Raw genomic sequence first — 26,891 nt, forward strand, 5'->3', positions numbered from 1 at the left:
TAATACGTTGCTGCGATGTATAGACTTCCATCGTAATACGACGTACAGACGCTCAATTAACGATGCTTCAAAATGACCTGCGATCAATTGCAGATGAAGCGATCATTTGCAGACGTCGTGCCGACGTATGTGTGCTTACTGGGTAACAGTGGAAGCAATAGTGAGTTTGGTACCAAGTTTGTTTAGTGTACGAGTTATTTGGATTATGGCGTGTATTAAGTGTAATTGTGTAAGAGTTATGAAAGTCGCTGACGCAAGTAACGCAGAAGTAGAAGTCAGTATGTGATGAACAAGTTTAATTGTACATGCTGCAGCTCCTGATCTGGACTTTGTTGCATCATTCTTAAAAGGGTAATACATGCATTAGGCTAGCGTTACGTAATCCGAGGAAATGTCTCATCACCACGCCTGTTTCTGGGAGGAAACAATCCATTGTTCCTCATAGGTGACAACACTGGAAATTAAAACTGCTCCAAACTTTAAACAAACCGTTTTCAATTTAATAACTATGCAGAATAGTTGCTGAGTAGTTTGTTGCACAATAATACATCCAAAAACCCTGATCTTTGATTTGTCTCCCTGCTATGTCCTAAAATAGATCCTGGTAGATTGGTTTTGGCTCCAGGCTATAGACCAGACCAGTATCACAGAGGAAAAGAACGCTGATGTTTTGTTTTCAGAAGCAAGTGTGTTTGAGGGTGGATCTCCCGGTGACAGTGTCCAATGGAAACGCCCGACACCTTGACAGCGTCTAATCAGCAACAACAATAGCAGGTGAGTGCCCATCATCATGATGTGAATATTTTCTGATATCTTACTATCAGCTCCAACCTTTTGATCGATATATGTGAGCAATCAGTTGTCAGAATAAGGCTAGAGCTGATAGATTGTTTGTTGAGTGAGCGATTTTTCACCAAGCTGTCAATAGTGGTGGAATGGAACTCCTGAGTGCATTTACTGTTTACTACTACTCCGAGTACTCCACTTAAGCAGGGTTCAACGGTAAGAAAAAAATTCCAAAATATATTTTTTTAAATACGTCAATACGTGGGTTGTTGCGTGCCCACCGTGGGGTTATAGGCCTACTTGTCCCGGGCCATCGGACAACCCTTATTAGCCGCTTTCCGACAAGAGGGATTTTTGTAGTTCCTAGAACATATTCCTAGAACCTATTTTTTCTCGTGTTCCAACTGGACCAATTTGGGATTTTTAAGTTCCTCTGACCGTAGTTCCTGTAACTCTCTCAGCTCCTACTTCAGGGCAGGGTCTTTTTGCTGTTCCCTTTTCTGCATAACAACCTAGGTCAACAAGAGTCCTGTTTCCGGTACAAACAGACCAACAATGGGGCAATTTATTAAACAATTTTTGCCATGTTTTTCATCACAAAATTTACTTTTGAGAAAGTTTTAGGCGAGAAATGAACTGTTTAGAATTTGAATATAGGCACTGTTGAGAAAATTGCTTCAAAGTTTTAGGAGTTGAGAAGTTAATAAAGTGATGCGACAGCCAGCTAGCGCCTGATGGGGCCACTAGCTCGTTGCTCGGTCAGTCATGCTCGGAGACCCCGCTGTAAGCTGGAGGTCTCTTAGACCGCTCTCGTAAATAAGATGCTTTTATTTTGCCGTTGACGGATGGTTTGGTTAAATATTACAACACGTCTGTTAGATCAACGGGAACCCGTGGTTAACTGTCTTTTCTGAGTTAAACTCCTGAAAAAAAAAACGCGGTAACGCTGGTCCTGTGAAACATGAATGCTACGGAAAATGCCGTTATGGGTACTGCATTTGATGAGTTTACTGTTCATCAGACCCAAAATGAGACTAGAAGCTTCCGTTAGCAAACCATGCGATGTCCCTTGGATTCCCCGCGGCAGTTTTATTTCCCCGACACCCTGTACGTTACTGTTTACATTTTTTACCAGGTTAGTGGGGATGAATAAAATGTTTGTTGTGGTGATGTTAAATTACCTATTTCACGTCTCCTACGGTGCCAACTATTTGCTGGATATTTCCCTTGCGGTTGTTAACTAGCAAATGAGCTCACTGTCAAGTGTAAATTCAACCAATGAATGATTTCTGGCTCCTAAGAAACTGCTTGCAATATGTGTTTGCATGACAAGTATGGCAATCTTCCGTAGAAAAGCAAGAATGGGAGTGGAGCAAGCCAACTGTGATATAGGCTACTGTACAGAGAGGGAGAACAAACAGACTGATAGACAGATGGAGAGAAATAGGCTGCCAGAAAAATCAGGCAGAGGGAATAGAGTATTGATTCAAAACATGGGTTGGTGAAGAGAGACAACAAGATGGAAAATGAGTTAGAGAAAAGAACATTGGAGAACGCTACGCGACTAAAAAAAGTGATCAGAAAGTATGGTTGAAGATATGAAATTGGATGATAAATCCAAGTCTAAAGAAAATATGATGAAATATGAGGAGGAGGAACAAACTTTATAAAAACAAACTACTACTACTACTACTTAGGGCTGCACGATTATGGCCAAAATGATAATCACGATTATTATGATCAGTATTGAGATCACGTTTATTTGTTGATTTTAACCTAAACAAATTTGTCCCCTTGTGCTTTTGCTATTTTACAAATGTGTGCATCACGTTACATGATGTGGAGAGTTTGAGGCACCCCTCTCCACATGGTAGTTGATTACATTACATGTCATTTAGCTGACGCTTTTATCCCGAGCAACTAGAGGTTAATTGTCTTCCTCAGGGACGCATTGGTGGATTTATGGCAGTGGGAATTGAACCCAGATGTCCCACCCAAAGGCATGTGTCATATCCACTGCGTCATCACCACCATAGTTGATACATGGCGTGAGAAGGGCTGCTGCCTTAGGGTTAGGTTCAATGAATGCAGCTGCACTGCCATGTGAAACAGTGTTGCTGTGGAGCCTGTGGCTATTATCAGCATAAGGAACTTGACTCTGTGACAGTTTACAATACATAGATTAAAGTAGCATTTAGATGTGGTATCATACGGGCTAGCTCAAAGTCAGTGGACTAAAGACAGTTCGTTAGAAAAACACAATTTTAGGCGGTAGCCTACAGTCTCATGGGTGATTTAAAATACACATGACAGTGATGAAAATGCCAAAGACGGTCATATCTGTTCAAGCAACTTTGCGTAAGTTGTTATTTTACCTTTAAAAATCAAGTGACAGAAAAAAAGGTTTTTCAGATTCTAATCATTGATCTTTGTCGGGCATCCTCCCTTGAAAATCAATAAAATTCCATTGTGTAACTCCATGAACTTAGGCATCAGTAACCATACAAAAAACTCTTCTTTTTCTTTCTTTTTTTTTTTGTTCTTGGAAGAAGAGAAAACACTTTTTTCAAATGTGTTTTATGTCGGATAATAGCAATAAAACGTTGGGGATTGTGGTTTTAAATCTCTGAGAAATATATCCTTTAATGTTAAGCCGATACGTTGCATCAGTCGATAAAGCTAAATTTGCTGATTTGGGAGGAATGGCCAATGAAAAGGTTAAAAAGCTGGTGAAATGAGCGACTCAGCACAAAAGCCAGCCGGAGTCACATTCACACAGTCAAGGACAGAGACTTTGACAGAAGGATTTCACAAGCATTTATCCACTTAAGCGGTTTACACTTTAAGCAGATTTATTGTGAAATCGAGTCTCCCAGACTTAGAACGCTGCTAACTTAAGATTAATTTTGGGGTTTTACTTAGTGGCCCATTACAGTGAAAATCCAGTTTTTTCGTTTGTCCACCCTGAGACAAAGTACATTTTGAGGGAATATGTAATGTTTGGCCTGTTTCCAAACAAACCCAAAGCTTGCAAACCCCAGAAGTTTCAGGAAGTGAGTTTTTTGTTGTTGCTGGATAGTACGGGAAGACTCATGAATATTCATTAGGGAACTCATCCCTAATGGCTAGTACTCGTTGCCTCCTGTGGTTGGGTCGGTTATGTTTAGGCAGGAGGAGTGGGATTGGTTATGGTTAGGGTAAGAATGTCAGGGCGAGCCAATCAGGGATGAGTCGTTCCCCCCCATCTTGCAAAAGAACTTGCTTTGAGGTATTAGTGTCTGCAGAGGTATGGAGCTTACTGGAAGTTAAATCAGGAACGCTACTTAATGGCAGATCAAATCGTATTAATACCTCTTGATTTTTCTTCAATCAGTCGGTGCTGCTTTACATGATTTTAAATATATTCAGTATATAGTACGTGATGATTTTTGTCATATTACCCGTCTTTATGAGATACCTTGTAACCGCCTTGTTTTATACTTTATAAACCTAAAGAACATGGCTTCAAGTTATTCATGCTGCCCACAGCTCTTGGCTGGACTGTTCAGTCTTGATATGAATGGCTTAACTGACTGATTATCTGCCTTGCAGGCTTGACTTGAAAGCATAAAAAAATTTAAGAAAAGAATAATTGCACCGGAGCTACATTTGCATCCATTTAAAACTCGTGCATTCTTAATGAAGCTCAGATATTTTGAATTAGGCAAAGCTATTCAGGATTAATTAGTCACGAGCTGCAGTAGTAAACAAGATGAGATAAAATCACGGGCTGATTCAGAGTTGGTAGAGCACAAAATACCCCTCATAATAAATAAAGATTCAAATTTTTTGTTTCCCCAGTACTTTTGGCTGCCATCCAGAATAGTGTTACTGGAGTGTTTATCTGGTGTATCTTCCTAAATAGGACACAACACTTGATAAAGACTTAATGTGGTCTCCAACCTCATTTGGTCTTGTTCATTTCTCTAAATTGACCGTCTATGTGAAACTCAATGGCTACTGAGTCCACTAAGTTTATTTTCATGTCAATTGGGTCTCGGTTGGCCAGCAGGTGTCACTGTTGTGTAAGGATTTATTCAAATGCAGCTGCATAAGAACACAGAAGCCTCAAGTCATTAGTATTTGCCAGTGTGCTTGAGCTTGAAGGCAGCAGTCTTAGTATTTAGCATTTATCTCCATGAAAGCTAATACTGTAAAGGCGGCTGATGGATATAGAATTTTTGTAAAAACATGTGTGCTGTTTCCATGTATGTTGACAGAGAAAGACTCTCAGATAAAGACAAAAGAAAGAGAGGAAGGGAAGTTGTCTGTTGTATTTATGGTGCTTCATTAGGTAAAGGCGGCTCCCAATTTTGGCCCTTTTTCTCCCTGATTCAGCTGTTATGGTTCCTGTCGGCTGCACTCCCCCCCCCCCCCCCCCCCCCCCCCCCCCCCCCCCCCCCCCCCCCCCCCCCCCCCCCCCCCCCCCCCCCCCCCCCCCCCCCCCCCCCCCCCCCCTGCTCCAACCTGCTGTCTGCCTCCTCTCGTCCAGCTCTATGGGAGCATCCAGCGACAGAGAGGGCCAACAGGAGCTAGACACACCAGCCAAGATGTGACTCTGCATCCGGCTCTCAGTGTGTCCGAGCCAGTCTGAAATCTCGTACTTTCTCCCGTCTGTTCCTGCATCTGTCACCTTGTTTGTCGCTTCATTCTCCCAAGATGCCAAGTGCTCTATATTTGTTTTTCAAAGATTTCATCTTCAGCTCTCTTCCAGGACCACTGCACTATTTCGTCTACTGAACTGACTTAAAAAATCGCACATGAAAAACAAAAGTTAAATGATCCAGACAGACTGAAATATCAAAACAACGTTAAACCGGAGCAGCACCACTCATTTTACAGACATAAAGAAAATTCAGGAGAACTTGATAATAAAATGACTTTATTAAGGACACAATGGAAGGTCTTTAGTACATTACAAAGGAGCAGTTAATGAACACTCAATCGAGGAGAAATTCAATCACACAATGCAGTGTGGGTGCCATCCCATCTCCTGAAGTTCCTGTTGGGGGCGTTAAGTTTAGCTGAACCTTCAATGTAAACAAAGACATTTTGGGCGCTGCAACACGTATGCTTAACCTAAATTGAAAGTTGAGCCTCTCTCTCTCACTCTCTGGAAAGTATGCTAGAGTTTACAGGAAGGGCTGTAGCCAAGTCCACCTTTTGTGGAGTCTAAGACAAGTCCAAGACTAGGACTATTCGAGGCCGAGTCCAATCTGGGTTAAATCCAGATTGTAGAATGTCGAGATTGAAGAAAGAAAGGGTCAAGTTAGGCTACCCTAATTACTTAACATATAAAATGGAAATGTTCCCTTTCTTGAGCTTATTACTCGTCCTGAAGAATTCATAGTACAAAGTGCTGGCTGACATAGTGTTTGTGGCCAAATGGAAAATGATTGCTACCAGATGATTGAGGTATATGATGCAGCCAGGTAACATTGTCTCTGTCCTCTTTTTCTTCTGCAAACAACCATTATAGTTTAATCATCATGGCCACCTTCTCCTTGTCTTAATCCTTAACTGTTTTCACCTTTTTTTCCCCCTCCCAACCTCATTTATCTCTCTCTATCCAGCCTCCTTCCAAAAGACTCCATTTGCCTTGTCAACGTTTTCCACCTTTTTTCTCTCTCTCTCCACCTTGTTCTCACATTTAAAAGTGCCAACTTTGTACAAGTTAGTAAAATAAATATACTTTAAATATTCCCAAACTTAAATTTATTTCCACATTCTGCCACAGCTATTTCATTTAGTTTAACAGAGAGAGAGTGCATACTAGTCTGCATTGCTACAAATTTGAATTAGCCAAAGCCAGTATTTAACAGTAATCCACAGTAACACGGCACAGTTAATAATTCAGTTGGTTTCTCTTAGATGGAAATGTGGGTGGAAAAGCAGCGGGTTGACATATGCAGCTCCTGCTGTGTCCCCAGCACACAGAGCTTATAGTGGGTGTGAGCAACAAACTAGTTAGTTAAGGTGTTGTTTTTCAACTGGATCGGTTTAGATTTGATCAAATCCGCATCGGCCAACGTCCTAGTGAGTTGCTGGGAAAATAACTGTTGAGTTAAAGCAAATGTTTACGAGAAGGACATTGCAATGGCGTTTTGATCACTGTAGATCTTCAGTTCAGCTTCTCTGGCAAGGCAATTAGATCCATCTCTATCTGCCTGCTGCTTCCAGGAGACATTCACCAGTGTTCCAGCCCAAACATTATTGCACGTTTTAATACGGGATTGATCAGGTCGTTCCGGTTATCAAATAACTGGTTTTAGAAGTCAAGGTACAAACTGTGGGGTGGACACGCAAAAAGCGTGTTTAGTTTCATTCAAAATCCATCTCAAACATGCATCAACATGTTGCTCTTTCTAGATCCAAACTCAAAACGTATGAATTTTTTAGAACGGCTTTCAATGCGTAGTAATGGCGTGACATTTTTTACAAATGGGGGAAAAAGAAAATCGATACCGCATAGTATCGCAATATTTTCAGTGGCAGTACTGTATCGATACAGTCGCCAAGTATCGGTCTTTTATTATATATGTGTTGGTCAGTGTTTCCGCTTGAGAAATGTATCTTTTTAGATGAAACCGGTGTTGACAAAGTTTCCTTTTGGGGACATCATTTGAAATTGGGAAAAATTAGAAGTTGGGAAAAATGTTAATATAGGCAATATATTTAAAATCGCAATAGTATCGTGGCATAAGTATGGTGATAATATGTTATCGATAGGCATCTGGTGATTCCCACCCCTAACATTTTCCCTCTCCTACTCCTGTTTATATGTAACCTTTTCTGTTTTTTTACTATATTCTGTTTTATTCTTTCTGTTGTATGCCTTGTTCTTTTATTCCTGTCCTTGATGTAGAGCACACTGGAAACCTGCTGGCTACTGTAGAGCTCTGTTTATATAAATGTTGATTGACTGATGTCAACCCGGGAAGTCACTACCCAAAAAGTGGAAAGGTGGGCAGGACCTACACTAAAGCATTTGACTGCTGTAGAATTTTGAGATGATTTTATTCACATCAAATGTGGTAGCACCACATCAAAGACTCATGATCTAGTAATGAGGAGTGACTCTTGACGTTTACCTGGTGTGCATTGGATGTTGCCAGAAGGAAATGTGTACCACCAATGTGTTTTGATCCTTGTAGCCCAGAGGCGACCGTGTTGCTCACCGGAGGAAATGCTTGAAAGCTTTTGAAGACTTATTTAATCGGAGAGGACTGAACATTTATTCACGCAAGGAACTTGTTGCCTAAGCTTAAGATCAATCAACTCGCAGTTTTTTCTAAAGCTGTCATGTCCGCAGTGTCTGCGACATGGCTTGACAGCTCCATTCAACATGTAGCAATTGAAAGCAGTGGATTGTCTGTCTCCATGAACACAACAATAAGAGCTGGGGTTTTACAGTGGGCCCCAGGTAAAAAGTTTTGTATTAATGTGCATGTTACACTTTCAAAATGATAGAAAACAAAAAATGGCATGTGAAAAGTTTGGACACCCTTCAGAGTTAATACCTTGTACCCCCCGCTTTGGCAAGGATCACAGCTCGGAAACTCTTCTTGTAGTGATGTGATTTTTAATTATGTTGAGGTCAGGAGATTGTGAAGTGTTGTGTTGGACAGAGGTTCTTTTCGTTAAATTCTTTGCCCTTTCGTCTCCAAACGTACCTTTTCTCATTGCGGCCAAAAAGTTCTATTTTAACCTCATCCGTCCACAGAACTTGTTTCCACAATGCTTTGGGCTTGTCTATATGTTTATTAGCAAACTTCAAACGCAGATTTTTGTGGTGAGGACGTAGGAGAGGTTTTCTTCTGATGACTCTTCCATGAAGTCCATGTTTGTACAAGTATCTCTTTATAGTGTCTGCCTGGTCTTTCTGGATGGATCGTGCAGTCAAACGTGGGTTTGGACTTGCTTTTCTCACAATCCAGCGAGCTGTTCTGTCTGATATTTTTCTTGGTCTTCCAGATCTTGCTTTAACTTCCACTGTTCCTGATGAGGACCATTTCTTAATTACATTCCAAACAGAGGAAATTGGCATCTGAAAACGCTTTACCATCTTCTAAAGCCTTCTCCTACTTTGTGAGCGTCAACTATTTTCAGTTTCAGTTTTATAGACAACCGCTTAGAAGAACCCATGGTGCTGATCGTTGGGGCAAGGTCAGATGATGCTGGGTATTTAAAAATTTAAGATTGACATCACCTGGTCTTTCCAGACGATGATTGAGAACAATCCATGACGCTGTCAGGTCTCAGCTTTCCAAAGGGGGCAGTGCATGCTATTAACTCTGCAGGGTGCCCAAACTTTTGCAGATGCCATCTTTTTGTTGTCTGTTTTTTTGAAAGTGTAAATGAGGGAAATAAAGTCTAACCTTTTGTGACATATTATACACATGTCTAATCTGTCATTTGATGCCTTTTGGAGATTTTTGCATCTTTTCTTGGCTTCTGAATGCACATTATTACAAATTTTTACCTGGGGTGCCCAAACTTTTGAGCCCCACTGTATAAGAAGTGATCTAACATTCAATATGTTTGAACGTATTTTTTATTGCAAAAGCGAGGTATTTTAGAGCTTATTAGATGAGATTTATATCTTAGACAGTCAATTCAAATGTTACAATTGGTTATTTAAGAGAAAGGAAGGAGAAAAGAAACAGGCCATGAAGATAAAAGGACACACACATACCAACATAAAATTCATATAAATAAATCTTAATGTGGTAATATATTTATTTATAGTAATATTTATTTTACTATGTGTTTTCCGATGTTTGGATAAATTGTATTTTAATGCTTTGGCAACATTGTTGTTGAAACCGTTGAGCCTATAAAGCTTCTTTTTTAAATTAGAATGTGAGAAAGAGGAAAAAACAAGTTGAGATTGAATCTCCTGAAGATCCAGATCCCAAACATTTGAAATGAGACCAACGGCCCGGGGGAGAGAGGGAGGGTCCCAGGACAGCCAATGATCCAGCACACGAGAAGTCCAAGGAGAAAATAGAGAGGGAGAGATGGGCACACAGCTTTGACGCTCAAGGGCTTTTGGGACACAAACAGACAGAGGTGTAGAGAAAGTTTTCAGTGTTCATGTCAGCAGGACAAACATGGAAGACAATGAAGGGGGAAGATTAAACTGGTGTAATATGTTCAACTACTCTAGTTGTAGTTATGTTATGTTGCAAGAACTACAATTACACTGGTGCCGGCCTTCTCTTAACAAAATTGAATCAACACTTTCTTAAAAAGTTAACATTTTAACCTTCACTTAGGTCCAATATATGTTGCTGGTTTATTACAGTAAAGTGCACTTTTTAGCAGCTGCATTATAGTAGATGGTTAATTTTCACTCCTTTCATCGGTCACAGCTATTGATCTGTTTTTAAATAAATGTCATTCCAGTCCGGTGCGGGACAGAAGGCCAAACCTCTGCACTGTCAAGAGACCTAATTACTTGTGTGTGTGTGTGTGTGTGTGTGTGTGTGTGTGTGTGTGTGTGTGTCCAAAGGACAACAGTTATTTAGAACCAACTAGAATACAAAACTGCAGGTCACACCACTTCCTCTAAAGATCTGAGTATTGAAATACAATCTGGTATGTCTGAAGATCTTCATAACTACTCATTAAAGAAATCATTAACAACAAACTCTTCCATCAGCACTTACTGATAATGTCTAATATATTGCTCAACCTCATTTCACCGAATGCCGTGAAATAAACACTGCCCCTTAATTCAAAATCGGTGGCAGTTTCACGGAATTGCCGAATATTCTGTGATGGGCCCACGGAATAAATTTGTGAAATGAATACGGACCCTTAAGTTAAGGAAAAGGTTGTGAGTGGGCGGGACAACAATGGGTTGCGTTTAGGAAAAGAAGAACGGGACGGCCGTATACAGCGGACGGTTGGGTTTAGGAAAAGAAGACCAGGTTAGTTTAGGAAAGGAACAACGGCTTGGGTTTAGGAATGCTGTGTAGTTTGACCCATCCACCATCTTGACCAACCTCCCAACGCGGATTTTTGGGCTTTCATACTAGTTGCTACTGTTGCTCTTAATGCTGCGTCACCTTTTTTCCATCATTGACTTTACTTTGGCATTGTTGTCCGTGGTGGTAGCATGGAATGTGTTAAAATTCTGTGTGGCCACCATGGAAAACAATGCGCTGGTAATGGTTCTTGATCATTTCAAGGAATTCTGTGAGATCAGGCTGGAATTCTTTAGCTGAAAATAACCTTAACCTTATATTGCAGACTTACTTTGGTGCAGGAAAGGTCTGATAGAAATGTTAAATACATGGTAACTATTATAGTTGTAGTGATGAAGAAAAAAAAAAAAAAGTTAAAGTCAATCACAACTCTTCCCTCTTATTTGCAGCTATTTGATGTTGGATCAATCATTTAATAATTACTTGTGTAACTACTTGCTCTGTATGATCAGCACAAGAGTTATTACATAGATATTGTATCAGTGTAAATATGAGCGAGTGGATTAAAGCTTGGAGTAAATTGCGTACACTTTCTTTCCTGTGATGTCTAGAAACTGCTGACTGGGACAAGCTTTTTAGGATTCATTAATAATCACACTAATATGTGCAGTCAACTCTGCTGACAGCAGTGAATGCTTGCTGCAGTTTGTCTCTGGTTGATTCTAGATTATTAAATAGACTCATTTTGGAGGCAAGATCTCTTCCTGTATGATTCTTTCACTTTGAAAACTATTAGACTAATAAGGCGTGAGCTGTCTGTAAACCAAAAGGGCTGTAACTCCTTGGTAGACAGAGGTTTCACACCCACACTGATGAGCCGTGGTTTGTTATTGTGACTGGCTGAATGGTAACTTCTGGGTTAAAGAAGTCAATCAGTGTGTTAACATGGAGTTTAAAAAAATAGAAATGTATACCTCATTAATCTTGCAAGAGGAAATTACAATATACACTCTGCTAATACACACAGGCCTGAATTACAGACATGCTCAGTACCTATACATACACTAAATCGAGATGAGTGAGGGGGCTGCCCATGGAAAGGTGCCCTGAGCAGTTGGGGGATTAGTATCTTGCTCAAGAGCACCTTGGCAGTGCACAAGAGGTGAACTGGCACCACTCCTACCAGTCCACCACCATACTTTGGTCCGTATGTGGACTAGAACCAGCTACCCTCCGGTTCCCGACCCAACTCCCTACTGACTGTGCTATTAACACCCCAATTACATAGAAATAAAGCTCTAAATGAACTTAAATCACCACCATCTTTCCCTATAACTATTCAGAAGTTGACAGCTTTTTACTTTTCAGGAAAACCAACCTGAATTGGCCACGATATTCATGATCCAATCACAGCATGACATCTTGCTTTAAATATCTACTCTCCTTCCTAGCAGCTCTTTTTTCAGCCAATCGTGCAACCCTCTTACTCCCCTTCCACCTCCGGGCACCGTCAACCACGGCAACCTGAGTTCCTTTCCAGCAGTCTGGTCCTACTTTCCTTCTTCACCATCACCAGTGTCTATGCTCCATCGGGGGGGAATATGTCTGGCTTCACTACCCCTTTAAAATATTTTTAACGATGGAGTCTAATCCCCAAAGACTCATATTTCTTACTATGCACATGTACAATAAATCTTTGCATATCTGCAACAAAGTCTCTCCTGGTTGTCATAAAATTATCCATAATCTATTTTATTTTAATGTTATGGCAGCTGGTCCAAAAAGCAGAGTTTCAACCCCCCGGAAGCACGGTAACCTTATATAGTTATAGAGAGATATAGAGATGATTATGGAGATAGAAAGAGAGCGCCCATCAGCATTAGAACAAAGCAGTGACTCAGAGAAATAAAACGTGTTTTCACAAATTACTCCCTACAAATGTAACTGTAGCAATCTTCTCAATATCACTAAGGTTATCCACTTTCATAAATAGACAAAACAAGTATGTGCAGCTACAAAAAGCCTGAAAGTTGGAAGTACGAATGTGTTTTCAGGGAGATGTTACACCATCTCAAAATGCAAACAGGCAGAGAAAATCTCCCTCTGGTCCTTAAAGCGGTCGATTCCAAGAGATTGACAGGAGAGTGTGTAATTACGTGACTGAAAAACGCAATGACGGGATTACACCCGAGTGTAAGGACAGTCGGATTACCCTCCTAATTCCTTTTTAAATTCTCCTTCACACCTTTCCTTGACCTCACGACGTTTGGCATTGGGGTTAAGGAAAATTGGTTAGGAAAACGACTTGAGAAGTAATTTTTTTGAATTTTTTTACATGCAGCCATGGTCCCCAGTGGATGAAACTGATGTCTTTGGGGATCCCTTGGCCGTTTCTCTACTTGCACCATGTTGTTGGCAGCTGCTGTTAGTAAAAGATCTCCCAAAATATGAAATGCGGTATGCACATTGATGTCCCGAATGAATGAATGAATCGTAATGTGTATTTGCAGATCACTTAGCTTTTCACCATCATCTAATCAAATTTAAAAAGAATTCCCAATACATTACTAGATACATGGAAAACTAACCATGCCCATTAACCTCAAGTGTAATTTGTGCTAGCTAATGTTAGCATGCTAACAGGCTAAACTAACATGTACAACCTCACAGAGCTGCTGTAGACTCAGTCTTGTAACAGATAGCCTTCTTAACAAACTGGGGCTGTGTACTTTGAAAGACGTGTTTCCTAGACAGTGAAAGAGTCTCATGAAAGATGCTATCAAGTTGCATTGTGGGAAGTGTAAGTAGCAGGCTCTTTAGAGCGTGACCGATAATATCCTCTGCTGCAACAACTTTGACCATTGTCTGTCATTTGGCAATTCCTTAACTTTATGAAAGTAAAAGAAATTGTCACCCTTTGATACTCTTTTAAAGGATTTATCCAAATTAAATGTGAACTACAGTGGACTCTGGTCAAATTATCTGAAGTCATTTGTACAAAATCAGACTGCTATTGGTTCAAGATCCCACTAAGTGGGCTAAGATTAGGACTAGTAGCACACTTCACTGCCTTACTTTGAAAATCTTCAGTGAGGATTCACATCTTTTTCTTATAATCCATCTCCAAAAACTGCCTTTAATTTGGCTTATTCAGTGACTGAGCATTCAAGTGGGTTCTGTCTTTCTAAAGGACATTTTAACAAGATATCTTGAAGCAGTTTTGGTACTCATTAGTTCCTTTTCTAATGGATTTAGCCTGTGAATTGATCAAAGTAATGTCTCTCTATCCTGATCTACCCCTCCCTGGGTTTACTCTTAGTCACCTTGTGTTTATGCTGCGACTGTGGTCCCAATATCTGAAAGAAAAATTATGCCTCAACACTGAACTGAGGGAAATGGCGTCATTTATTTCCACACAGAGGACATCACTCTTCTCCCATATTGACCGAATGCCTCAAAAAAGCTACATGGAACAGCATCTTAACAGCCCTTCGTATACCATTATAATGTTAGGTAGGTATTTTATATACTACGTATTTGTGTGCAAAAATCTAAATTTTTTTAAGTAACTAGGTACTTAACCTGTCAGACGAATAAAAAATGCAATATTTTTCTCTGAAATGTAATGGAGTAGAGGGAAAAAGTGGAATGAAAAACAAGTTAAGCACACAAACCTCAAATTTGTACTTCCTTACACAGGGTTTTGGCGGGGTCTTTAAAGGTGTAAAAAAGACTCAAATTTTCTTAAGTCCTTAAAAAGTCTTAAATTGGCTGAGCTAATGCTCACTGAAATGTTTGTTGTCCAAATATAATTTGCTGTATATATACAGATCATTATTTCTCTGTGGGCTTTTATTTAATTTGAATAAATGTATCGACTTTGCAAGTACTTTTGTGACTGCATTTCGTTGTACTTTAAGTTGTTAAATTTCATTCATTAAAGTCTTAAATTTGACTTAGTGAAACCTGCAGGAACCCAGATACAGTACTTGAGTAAATGTACTTAGTAACGCTCCATCTATCCCACTCAGATAGCCATGGCATCCAGAACCATGAGCCAGAGGATGATTGAGGCTGTTGAGACTGACGCCACAGAGTACACAGCAGTGGCTGGGCAGTGGGGCAGGGGGAGTTTAGGCGCTGTGTATTTATCAGGAAAGCACTAGGGGTGGGAATCCCTTGGCATCTCACGATTTGATTCAATTCTGATTCAGAGGCCATCCATTCTAAAACGATTATCGATGCAATAATGTTTTTATGTACATTTCCATGCGTGATTTTTTTTAAAATATACATATAACTCTGAGTTTGCAACTCACTTTGCTAATAACTTCTTAGACAAAGCAGCTCGACAAAGCCGCTATTTTGACAGATAATTAAAACTTGTGTCACACAAGTTTAATGAAATGTTTTGTCTTCTTAGTTTTTTTTTTTTTTTACAGTGATCTTCCATGTCAGAGGCTCAGCCGTGTTTAAAGGTGGAGAATTGGCTTCTTAGAACATGAAACATGAGGTGGTCACATGTAATGTGTTAAAGTAGATGAACAGCCTTTATGTGTTTTGCCTAATTTTGATGTATGTCTTATTAGATCATTTGTGTATATACACAAAACATTTTTTTCTTCCTTTGGCCATTTTTGTAAGTTTTTTCTGTACTCCTGCTTAAACTCTAAGTTGTTCATCATCCCATCTTCTTCCAGTCACTATTTTCTGGTTCTTGTATTAATCAATCTAACCGATATATTCAATTCAATTGAATATATTTCAATATTCAATCAAACTGATATATTCTTTGTTCATAATGTAACTGATATGATAGTAACAATGACAAGGAAACACAGTATATATCTGTGTCTGAGGAAATTGGTGACCTGAGGCGTTGTTCGCGTATACAAGCCCACGCCATTTTGGGAAAACAGTCATAACCAGTCAAACCTGAATGCTTCGGTTTACATGCAGGGACCCCCATTATGCTACAGTTGAAGTGTGGTGCTAGTTTGGACCTTGTTTGTGGTAGAGAAATAGCTATTTCTTTTTCCTTTACCTGTGCCCCGACTGCTAGTGTTACAAGCTAATTAGCGGTTTGCGCTAAAGCTGGTCACATTTGATTAGCATGAAAACATATCCCAGAGAACGGTCACCTCTGTACCTATGTGTTATTAACCCCTAGGTTCATTTTGCGCTGGAATTGTGTTGTGGTTTGGGGTTTTTGTTTGGGTTTGTGTTTCCCTTTTTGCTTCCTTGTACAAGTTCTCGGTTTTCTCCCCAGTCTTGTGTGGTTGTCTCTGTCTTGTGATTCCCCGATAAGTGTCTTTTTGTTCTAGTTCCTGTTTTATTTTGATAGTGTAGTTTTATGTCTAGTCTAGTCCAGCTTTGCTTTGTGCTTGTCTGATTGTCCAGCCCCGCCCTAATGTGATTCACCTGTCTCACCTGGTCCCCGGGCCGTTATCTCTTGTATTAACCCCAGTGTTCCCTTTGTCTCTTGCCAGATCCTTATGTTGTGTCGCCGTGTGCGTGTCCCTGCCAGTCTCCAGTGATTTGTCCCCAGCATTTTGTCCATGAGTTGTCGCTGTTCCCCTGTGATATCTTTTCCCTTTGCTGCTCCCTTGTTTTTTGTGTCTCTAGACCCCCAGACCTGTGTTGAACCATGTTGTTTTTCCCGGAGGTTCCCGGATGTGGCCAGCGCCTCTAGCCCTCTGGTTTTGCTATTGTACTAAACTGTGTTAAGATAAACGGCTGTACTCCTGCTCCTGCCTGCTGTCTCTTGCTGCATTTGGGTCCTGTCCTCACCTCTCCTGTAACAGATTTGTCCTTTAATGACTGTGCATATATTTTTGTGACTGTCAATCACATTCAATTTTAACGGTTTCTTCTGCACATACTCTCACACACTATAAGTAAGTCTGTGCGAGAATGCTCACACTACACCTGCCTCTAGCATCAACTTATGTTACTATGTCAGATACTGTATATCATTGTTCTCACACACATAATTAGATGAAAATATTCAGCACCCTTTCTTTCCATTTGCTCCTAGCATGGCATAATACATCTGCAGCCTAAGGCATTGGTAGGAATCATTAGTCGTGTGTGTGTGTGTGTGTGTGTGTGTGTGTGTGTGTGTGTGTGTGTGTGTGTGTGTGTGTGTGTGTGTGTGTGTGTGTGTGTGTGTGTGTGTGTGTGTGTGTGTGTGTGTGTGTGTGTGTGTGTGTGTGTGTGTGTGTGTGTGTGTGTGTGTGTGTGTGTGTGTGCGCGCGCGCGCAAGCTGCATGTTTTATCACAGCTATGAGTTATAATACAGGTAGATGCCTCTCAAGTAATTTAACGCGTGTGATTGTGTAACTGTAAAGTCATGTGCACCGCTGAATTATTAACACGGTAGGAAATTTGAGAAGCAGAGGGAAAGACTTCATAAAAACATAACCACCTCTCATCCTCCACAGATTTCAATGCACCACCGATAAATATTAATCCCTCTGCCTCGCCTCCAAGCCTCCCAAGCAGGTGGTGTATTTTAAAACCATCATTAAATGGTGCAGTCTTCTATCACCCCAAATCAGAACTACTTTTAACGGCTGCTGCCAGCAGAGAAACAAAGTTCCTTTTCCTTCAAGAGCAATATGGCATTTACTTATGCACATTGAAAAAAATTATATTACATTATTGCTGTGTTTTAATGGTATTCTGCAACTAGTGGTTCAGGTAGCACTGTGGTTAGTGCAGGTCAAGTACAATAAAACATATTACTGGTATTGAAAATATTGAAGTATTGTAATATGTAGCTGAATGAGGCTCTGCAGTCATATTGGTGTTCTGCAGTCATATTGCCCTTCAATAGCATTTATGTTCTACGATTGGCCAGGTGTCCATGCTAGCGCGGTGTAACAAAACCCAATTCGTTCAGGGCCTGACAAATCGGCCATCCTAACCTTAACTACTTGAGATCAATGACTTACCTCAACCAATCTGGCTTCTTCGTAGGGACAGTCCTGCCTAGAACTGCAGCTGGATTCATAGTAATGCGTCACCAGTGGAAAATCAACCATAAGTATTTTAGCACGTTTATTTTAGCACACCAATCATGCACCTGGGTCACTTTTTTGTAAGTGTGTTTGATTTGGGTCCCTTCGCGTGCCCGCCGGGTGATGCATTAAATGAGTGATTAAGCTAAGGTATGTGTAGTTTTAAAAATTTTATTTTTTAGCTATCTCAAAGTACAATTATAGTTGCAAGCAGCGTTGGACAGGCCCTCATGCCTATTTGCGCGTCAGGGTTAATGGCAGACGCCGCTCCATGCGCCTGTGCGACCGTCGGACAACACAAACCGGCACCAATGAAAAAGGAACTCTGTTGAGTTCAATGATACCTCACACGATGTTTGTCATATAAGGCTGATTTCCTGTTGCAATTAGTCAATACTGGCCTATACTGTAAATGTCCTCAGGCCTGTACAATTGTCAAACTTGAGAAATTTAGTAAATGTCACGTTTGACAAAAAGTCTTCATTTTAATAACTTTTTATTGTTGAGGTCTTGAGATGGCAGAGACCAAATTTGAATTCAATTGGATGAAATCTAACAGCTGCTGTTTTGGGTAACTACTAGGGCTGTAACAATATGCGATATGACACTGAAAGCTCGATACCCAGAGCCAAAAACCTGTGTACCCCCACTCCCCCCCCCAAAAAAGATTTGAGGTTTGTATCAAATCGTTGGTCAAAAATTGTGATACGAACCGAGTCGTGGGTTTGGTTTATCAATACAGCCCTAGTATCTACCATTTTTTTTCTCAACCCTTTTTTACTTAGTTTCTGTGTCTAAGTGACTGATGGGAACAACAATCTTTGACATTGGTCCAGTATTTAGAAATATGGCTGCAGTTCGCAGCGGCAAAACAAGCTACAATTTAAGTTAATTGGGGAATTGCGCAGCTTGTATTTACATTTACAAAAGTTTTTGTTTCGTCATTGACAGGCTGACATTATTATGTTATGTGTCTGACAACATTATCGATTATTATCCTTTGGCAGTTCACGTCGACAGAGACGTGGGCTCTTTGCTACGTGATGTTTTACTCACACAGAAGCTAGCTGCTGCATTTTTTTTTAAACTAATGCACTGATAAAATAATCAGAAATGTCGGTGTGTCAGAGACTTCTCTAAGAAAAAGTCATCACAATTGTAGAGCAAGTAGAGAACAGAACTACTGCATCGCAAGATTCAAGACCGAAGCTCCTTCAAGGGTGGCTGCTTGGCAAATGAAAAGGAGAGGATGTGACAGATTTAAAGAGAGGGGACAATATTAATGTGACGCTTCCTTCACCTAACGACGGTACATTAGCGAGGCTGTGTAAATCAGAGATGGCTGAGTTATGCTGCCCACGCCTACTTGGTGACGGGGATAATATTGGGATTTCTGGATGGTTGGCTTGAGTACAGATTAAGGGATCACACACACACAAAATGTAGGAATTACATTACCCTAGTCTTCACCTGTGATAGATTAGCCCTACCTAAGGTTAATCCTTAACCCAAGTCTGCATCCTGAAACAACCCCTTAAAAAGGGAAAACTGGCTAAACTGACTACATAAAATGTTCTTACAAAGGATGTCCTGTGTTGACTCACTTTCATATCGACAGTCTTCGGTGTTGGGAAGGATACTTTCAAAACGTATTACCTTACAGAATATAGAATACATGCCCAAAAATGTAATTTCTAACCTATTCCATTACAATACTCAATTTGAGTAACATATTCTGAATACTTGGACTACTGCCACATTACATTGCATTTTAATAGTGCGGCCATCAAATACTGCTTACTAAACGTGCCTATTCTATTCTGTTATGTATACATTAACAAGCACATAGATTTTTGTAGTTGTAGTCTCAAACTGGATAGCCTACTACAAAAATCTAACCACAGTCTTGCTACCACAAGCTAATTTTAGCTACCGTTAGTTAAACGCGGCTAGTCAGTCTTTCGACGGCTCTGGGGCTGGTAAATCAGCACATAGAATGTCAACTCGCACGTCAAATAAGCAGGTAGCTACCTGATACATCTGTAAAACAGCAAGGTGACCAGTAAAAGTACACCAGACGACTACCCTTGGCTAATTTTATAAATAAATAACTTTCATCAGGATGCTTCAGGTTGGAGGTGGAGGAATTTTGACGCTGAAACAGTTAAATTTCGTTCTCCCTGTTTTTTCATTAATGTGAAATGCTGTTTGAATTTTCAAGACAGAAACGCATTTTTGCCTTGGCTTTGTTGTGCCGGTTCCGGCTCCATCTCTATCTCTATCAGTGATCACGCAAAAATATAACTTTTTAAATCATCAGAACTCATGAAACAGAAGTATTGTCATGCAATCCAGTGATTTCAACATTTTAGCTGCTTTCTAAATACCAACTAGTTAAATTGTAACTGTAACGGAATACAGTTAGTCATAATTTGAATTCTGAATATTTAACGCCGGTACATGTATTCCGTTTCTACCCAGCACTGCCGGTCTGTATTTATTACATTTCACAGTTTCAAACATTGACTAATCTTCCTTCCATCATTATTCCTGCTCCCTTGCATCTCCCTCACACCTCTGCAATCTTTCTCTCCTGGTCTCTCTCTCTCTCTCTCTCTCTCTCTCTCTCTCTCTCTCTCTCTCTCTCTCTCTCTCTCTCTCTCTCTCATGTTTAATTAGTCCACCAGGCAGTTGTCTCTACAGGGGACTGTGAATTATTGATGCAAGGGCCACGAGCAAAAGGAGGGGAAACAGCAGGAAGAGAGATGGAGGGGGAAAAAGAGTGAAGGAAGAAACAGAACATTTCCCCAAGTCCGCCTGTGATGATGTAGATGGTCAGATGAAGCAAAAGGAAGAGGGAGGAAAGACAATAAATAGAGACAGGGAAAAACAGAAACACACTGGAGGTGAGGCCGGCAGGAGATTTCAGGTATAATGAGCTTGACGGGTGATCTCGGCTCAGTTTTTAAAGCTACGCCTATAGACAGAGTCATGCTGTGACGCCCGTTACAGTGATGAACCTTCAGCAATAAAACCTGTGCTTTCAAAATGACAAAACCCTGGGGAAAAGAGTCCAAGCCAAACCCCTGCTTGATTTATCTTTTATGTGTTCATATTTTGCAATCTCAACATTTCAAAAAAGATCGTCAAGGATATGGAGTAGTTCAGCATAATTGTCATGAACCCCTCCTTTTACGGTACGGAAACGTATGCACAGCAATTCGTATGATATCCTACTACACCCTTACAAATTTTGGTCGCACTCTAGAGCCCTGATTAATGAACGTCTGTGACATTTAAACCATTGCCAAATGAGTTGATACAAAGCTTACTAAGACTATCAGCGCTCTCTGTATAGCTCAGTCTGGCTATGTTCAGAAGATTGTATTTGTGTAACTGTAAGTAACTGCATAGAGAACGGGTGGGGATGGTGCGTGATCACAGAAGGCTTGGATAATGTGGATGCGCAGGCAATACTTAGAATTCCTCATGGGGGAAACAGAAACTATGCACTATATCTTTAAACAGAGAGGGGCAAAATCTACCTGACAACTCGCGGCCCTAGGCACGTTTCAGCTCTCTTTACTTTTGTCTGTGTTGAAAAAAATCCAAGCCAATGTCACAAATAAGAAAAGAAAAAAAGGAACACGATTTGACTCTCTGTCGACTACCAGGCTAGACTCGACCAGTTTAGATGTAAATTCTTAGTTGGAGACAATTCTAATTCCCACCTGTACTCATCTCAGTCTACCTAACATCACTTATCTAAAAGAAGGATAAACCGTTATCGTTGTATTTCCACACCATCATGTACCTGGGCGTCCAAATACCTTCTGGTTGGAAGCATCATTTGTGCATGTGTCGTATTCATATATCGTGTTTGTGCAGTTATAATACATATATCTGTAGCCCTTATTGGGAAATTAGCACAACACAATTTTAATGAATTCTGTGTTGCTCAATGGGCGATAATGTCTAGTTTATGTGATCAACTCCCACCTTTCCCACACACATACTAAACATATATTAACTGCATACCTTTTCTTATTTGGTTAAAAGCTTCCATTGAGGGTTTCTGTCCATGTTATCAGAAAAAGACTTTGTCTATTTTAACAATCTACCCTCCAAGCTCTCCACAAGACTCTTAATAATTGAAGAAATTTACCCCGGAGCCTCTCTACTTAGAAATAACTACAGAAAGAAATATCTGCTTAAATAGATTTTTAAGGAAACATAATGAGACCTGGGGTGTTTTTTTTCATGGAAACGACCACATTATTTGACATAAACTGAGAATCGCATTATTAAATTATTCATTAAAGGAACAGAGAGTACATAGGAACACAGTTAGTGGAAAGATGGGATTGCACAGCGTAGAATTAGCAGATACATAAACCGGGGACAATAAGTCAAAAATACAGTATGGTTCTTTATAAGAGTACTATCCAAACTGAATTGAGAAGAACAGTAGAGCACCCTTAATTTAGTTTTGATTTTGTTAATAGAAGAAAATACTAATTAAAATCAAAATACTATGAGCAGCAGATAAGAGCTTGGGACAAACAGACGTTGTATCTGTCCTCACCCAGACGATAGCAGGAGCAAAACACAATCAATAGCTAAAAGGGGCATAAAACAAACGGAGGCTCAGTGCAGGGACAGACAGAGTTGTTAGTGTAGTTATTGAGCTGGAAACTAACTGTGTGTGTTGGTTGGGAATGTCTGAGATCAAGCCCTGGGGGAGTAGACAGAGAGATAAAAGTTGGACAATATCAGAGGGCTGCCACACCACCTAATCTGGATACAAATTCAATATAGGGTCCATCAACAATAATTGTCATGTGTAAGAGATAAATAGAGGTAATTCCTTGTTGTTTTTGTCCAGGAAGAAGCCATCGATCATTACAATAGAGCATTTGATGTTCTATATTTTGAAATTGATTTGAATGTTTTCAGTAAGAGGAGTACATGAAGTCAGGTTTAAAGGAGGAAGAGAAACAAGACTAAGTTGAAACCGGTATGGGGCGAGGGTAGCATGCACGGCTGTCTGCCCCAGGGCCTTATCTAATACTACAACTTAGGACCGTCAAATAGTATACTGTAGTAGTAGCTTTCGCATAGTCTATGTCCACGACGTCCCACTTCCAGGTTGGTTCAGGTGCCGCTGGAAATTCCGCTGGATGTCTTTCATTTCGGCTGGGTGTCCGTCAGCTAGCTAGACTATCTGTCCAATCTGAGTTTTGTGTTGCACGACTAAAACAACCGTTGAAATCACACATAATCAACCAAAACAGGTTCCTTTCCGAGGCGATTTTTGCAGAGGCTGAGTGGCGCCCAAGACCATTGTGATTGGTTTAAAGAAATGCCAATAAACCAGAGCACGTTTATCTCCCATCCCGGTATCCTGTGTCGGCTAGCCAGACCCTCCTCTGCAGCGCCGGGGAGGAGACTAGCTTTAGCATGATCTATAGTCCGGCTGCTGCTTCTAAATGCCTGTTCAGCCACGTATCTCAGGATATGGCCACTCATTGAAACTCTGCAGTCAGGTGACATAACGGCATCAGAGACCATGCAGTTTCTCCCTGCTGATGTGCTCTTGTCATATAGATCAGCGGGAGCCACCTGTTATTAAGGTGAAATTACCTCTGTATAATAAATAGCTTTTTTATATAACAACAAATTGTGTGTGTGTGTTTGTGTGTCCTCTCAGTTCAGTTTTCCCATGGTGTGGTCATTTGACCAGACCAGTGTAGACTGGGATCGATGGGGTTCTAATGAATGAGTCGGGGAAGAGAACTCTCAACAGGCATCAAGTGGCAATTGGAAAAATATTGCAGCGGTTGATAATTCACTCCTGCTGGTTAAGGCTTTCTCGCCTAAGTGGAAACAAGCTGAGGCCGTGATAAAGGAGTAGCGACGGAGGTGTGGAAGAAAGAAATAATTAAAAGTAAGATGGACGATTGGGTAATCAAAATGCGTTATTGAACATTTTGGCATTGATCTGCTTGTTAGCTTCCTCTGAAGCGTCTTACATGCTGAGCGCAGCTTTACACCTATCGCCATTTCTAGACGCTGGGGAACCCTAGGCAAGCTGGGGGAACTCATATTAATGGTAAAATCAAACTCAAATGGTCGTTTTCATGCCATGGGACCTTTAAGATCATGGTTTGGATTAAGAGCACATGCTACTTGATGCAGAACATGACTTAGCTCAGCTTGTTCCATACTTATAAAAGCCTTTCTCCTTACGCAGAAGATTAGCGCCGTTATACTCTGTCATACTCGGTCCTCAACGCTGGCCCTTCGTTGCATGTCCCCCTCCCACTTTCCTAACTTTACCTGTCCAAAAAAAGCTAAAAAATCAACAGAAGCAGTGTATGATGATCTGAGTCAAGAGCATAGTGACTAATAATACTAATTATTTTATCTCAAAAGATATTTTACCAGACTGCAATCATGTAGCAATGTTTTCACAGTTGTTTGGGATGTTGGTTAAGTTTACTATTATACTCATACATTCATCAATGTAACACCATCAACTAAACCCCTTACTATGTTCACATATGGTAAACTGTTGATGATCTTTCTGGGACATTGGCAGCTCCGTGTCTCCATGGACCCCGTTGAAGTGTGTCCTCCAGATGAAGGATGTGTCTGGCTGCTCCCCAGGATTTCCCTGGCTTGTTACTTTGATTAATTCACTGTAGCTAGTCAGTCAAGTGAATTCCCAGGGGTGTGCAATGAAGCCAGTCACGTGAAGAAGAACAGGCACATTACCATATGCATGGCTCCATGTGCACCCAGGCCAACACTAATTAACCAATGGTAGCGTATTCAGTGACTTTACATATTGTTTGCATATTTATAAAACGGATTACATATTCATTTAGTTAGAGAAGAAAGGTATCTGTAACTAAAAAACTGTTTCTAAAAAGGTTGTTTTTAATTTTTATTTAATCTTTATATAATTCGGTAGGCCGTTGAGAACAGCTTCTGGCCAAAAAGAATAAGAAAGAAAGAATAAAAGTGGTGTGCCTGGGTAGCTCACCTAGCTGAGTGTGCGTCCCATGTACAGAGGCTCAGTCCTCGCTGCAGCGGTCTTGGGTTCAGTCCCGCCCTTTGTACCATTGCTGCATGTCGTTCCCCCTTTTCTCTCCCCTTTAATGTCCAAGCTGTCCTATCAAAAATGCCCCAAAAATAATGTGAAAAACTGTGGATTTGCACTAAATACTATTTGATATCTACACCTTCGCTGGTGTTTGAACATGCTATGATACTTCTCTACCACACATGTTTTCATTGAACTGTAGGAGTTTAAAATAATTGAAATATTTTGCATATCACTATACAAATGTTAGTATTTTATTTTGCATGGCTCAAATATTTAGTTACCGGATGACATAGCTGACAATAAGTATGCATATTTCTCTCACTAGAATAAAAGTAATGCTTGTAGAAATATGGAAGAACCATCATTCCTTTTGTATATTTATATGATGATGCTCTTGAAAGTCTAAATGACAGTTAGAGATTAAAGCTCTAAATTGATGGTTCTCAATTTTTTCTGCTCGTCACCCCTTATTACAAATGTCTATTTGAGGCCTAAACACATAACACTATTTAATATAGCAGAATGTTATTATATCATACCCCAGTAATCATCTAACAACCCCATGGTTGGTAACCACTGATCAGAATACCCCTCATTATCTCTTTGACATCGTTTTTTTCTTATCTTCGTTACGGCACTATATCAGCCATATCTCTAGAGTTTTTTTTGTTATGTGGAGACTGGGTAATGTATAGGCACATTTTTGTGCATATGCATATTTTATATTTTACACATCTGGCCCCTAGGTCTTGCAAAAGAACCTTTGATTCTCACACTGATTTGAAACCTCCACAGGGCTAATTAAATAGAGCCATGATGCGTGAGAAGTAACCGACGACTCTGGGAAAACTCACATGTGAAGTTAGGGTATGGCCGTTTTGATCATAGAGAATATTCTCCGTAGTTTTCAAATAAAGTCACTTTTTTATCCTAATGAGTGGTATTTGTGCAGTCATGGTTGTTTTCAATGACACAATGTAAAGTATTTCCCCAGTGAACTTTATTTAATGAATTTGTGAATGTTGTTGAAGTTCTTCCAGTGTAACTAAACCTGTACTTTTTAAAGGAAACTTCCCTGTAATAATCCTTAATTAGCACACTGCTTTTGCTCTAATCATCCCGATGTTTTAAGCACCGAGACTAAGCAATGCTTTGTATATTTTATTTAATAAGTGTGTGGTTTAATTAAAGCTATGGATGGGTGTCCGGAAATAACAAGCGATATGTGAATCAGAACCCACCTATTGGGCAAATTCACAGCTGAGAAAATCCATTTAAATGTAAGCTACAGTAGATAATATGTTACTATAGATTTAACCTGTGGCTGGGATCCCCGAGGGGGATTTGCATTGCAGTTCTGCATATGCATTTAAAACTAAATATCCTTTTCTATTTTTTTATTTGTATTTTTTTGGCTCACATACAACTGTGTCGGATTTCTTTTCTCATGATATGGACAAATTACTTCATGAATCATGTCCACCTCATGTGAAAGAGATTAAAGACAGTTGTGCATTTCTGTGCTCGTCCTTTTCTTTCTTATCAGCTAAGCTGTAATTATTAATCACATTTTGATAATTTTCTTTTGTATATTACCTGCTGCACGTGATGTTCTAGTTCCCAGAGCAGACTTAGCCTTTTGACAATGCTAATGACAGTATGGATGGGAGCTTATAAAATCGAAGTGTCTGACTCTATCTGCGCTTATGTTGGATACTCGGCAAAATAGCATCCTATTAATTTGCCATGCAAGACTCATCCCTCTCATCCTCTCTGCTTTGTGTCCTATCTCTAAAATTAGCGAGGGCGTCACACTCGTTCTTAGGTTGAGACGGTTTTGGAGATTACTTCATCGCGGATTAAACCTGATTTTTATCAAACGGCTCCCATTTGAGGGTGAAATAACGAGGGGAAGGCGACAGAGCGTACAGTGGGTACGGAAAGTATTCAGACCCCTTTAAATTTTTCACTCTTTGTTTCATTGCAGCCTTTTTCCAAAAA

The 26,891-nt window shown here is 40.2% G+C and overlaps 2 long non-coding RNA genes across 2 annotated transcripts in view; one reads left to right on the forward strand and one right to left on the reverse strand.

Annotated features, from left to right (window-relative positions):
* The window catches only part of LOC117952682, a 20,906-nt gene extending 4,963 nt beyond the window's left edge, over positions 1-15,943 (reverse strand). The window contains exons 1-2 of the long non-coding RNA XR_004658474.1: positions 15,693-15,943; positions 6,179-6,184 (exon numbers count right to left, since the gene is read on the reverse strand). This is a non-coding gene — a long non-coding RNA (uncharacterized LOC117952682). The remainder of the gene's footprint in view (positions 1-6,178; positions 6,185-15,692) is intronic.
* Positions 10,801-26,891, forward strand: part of LOC117952644 — a 148,599-nt gene continuing 132,508 nt past the window's right edge. The window contains exon 1 of the long non-coding RNA XR_004658461.1: positions 10,801-10,867. This is a non-coding gene — a long non-coding RNA (uncharacterized LOC117952644). The remainder of the gene's footprint in view (positions 10,868-26,891) is intronic.

Source organism: Etheostoma cragini, chromosome 2 (genome assembly GCF_013103735.1).
Source record: "Etheostoma cragini isolate CJK2018 chromosome 2, CSU_Ecrag_1.0, whole genome shotgun sequence".
Taxonomy (NCBI): domain Eukaryota; kingdom Metazoa; phylum Chordata; class Actinopteri; order Perciformes; family Percidae; genus Etheostoma; species Etheostoma cragini.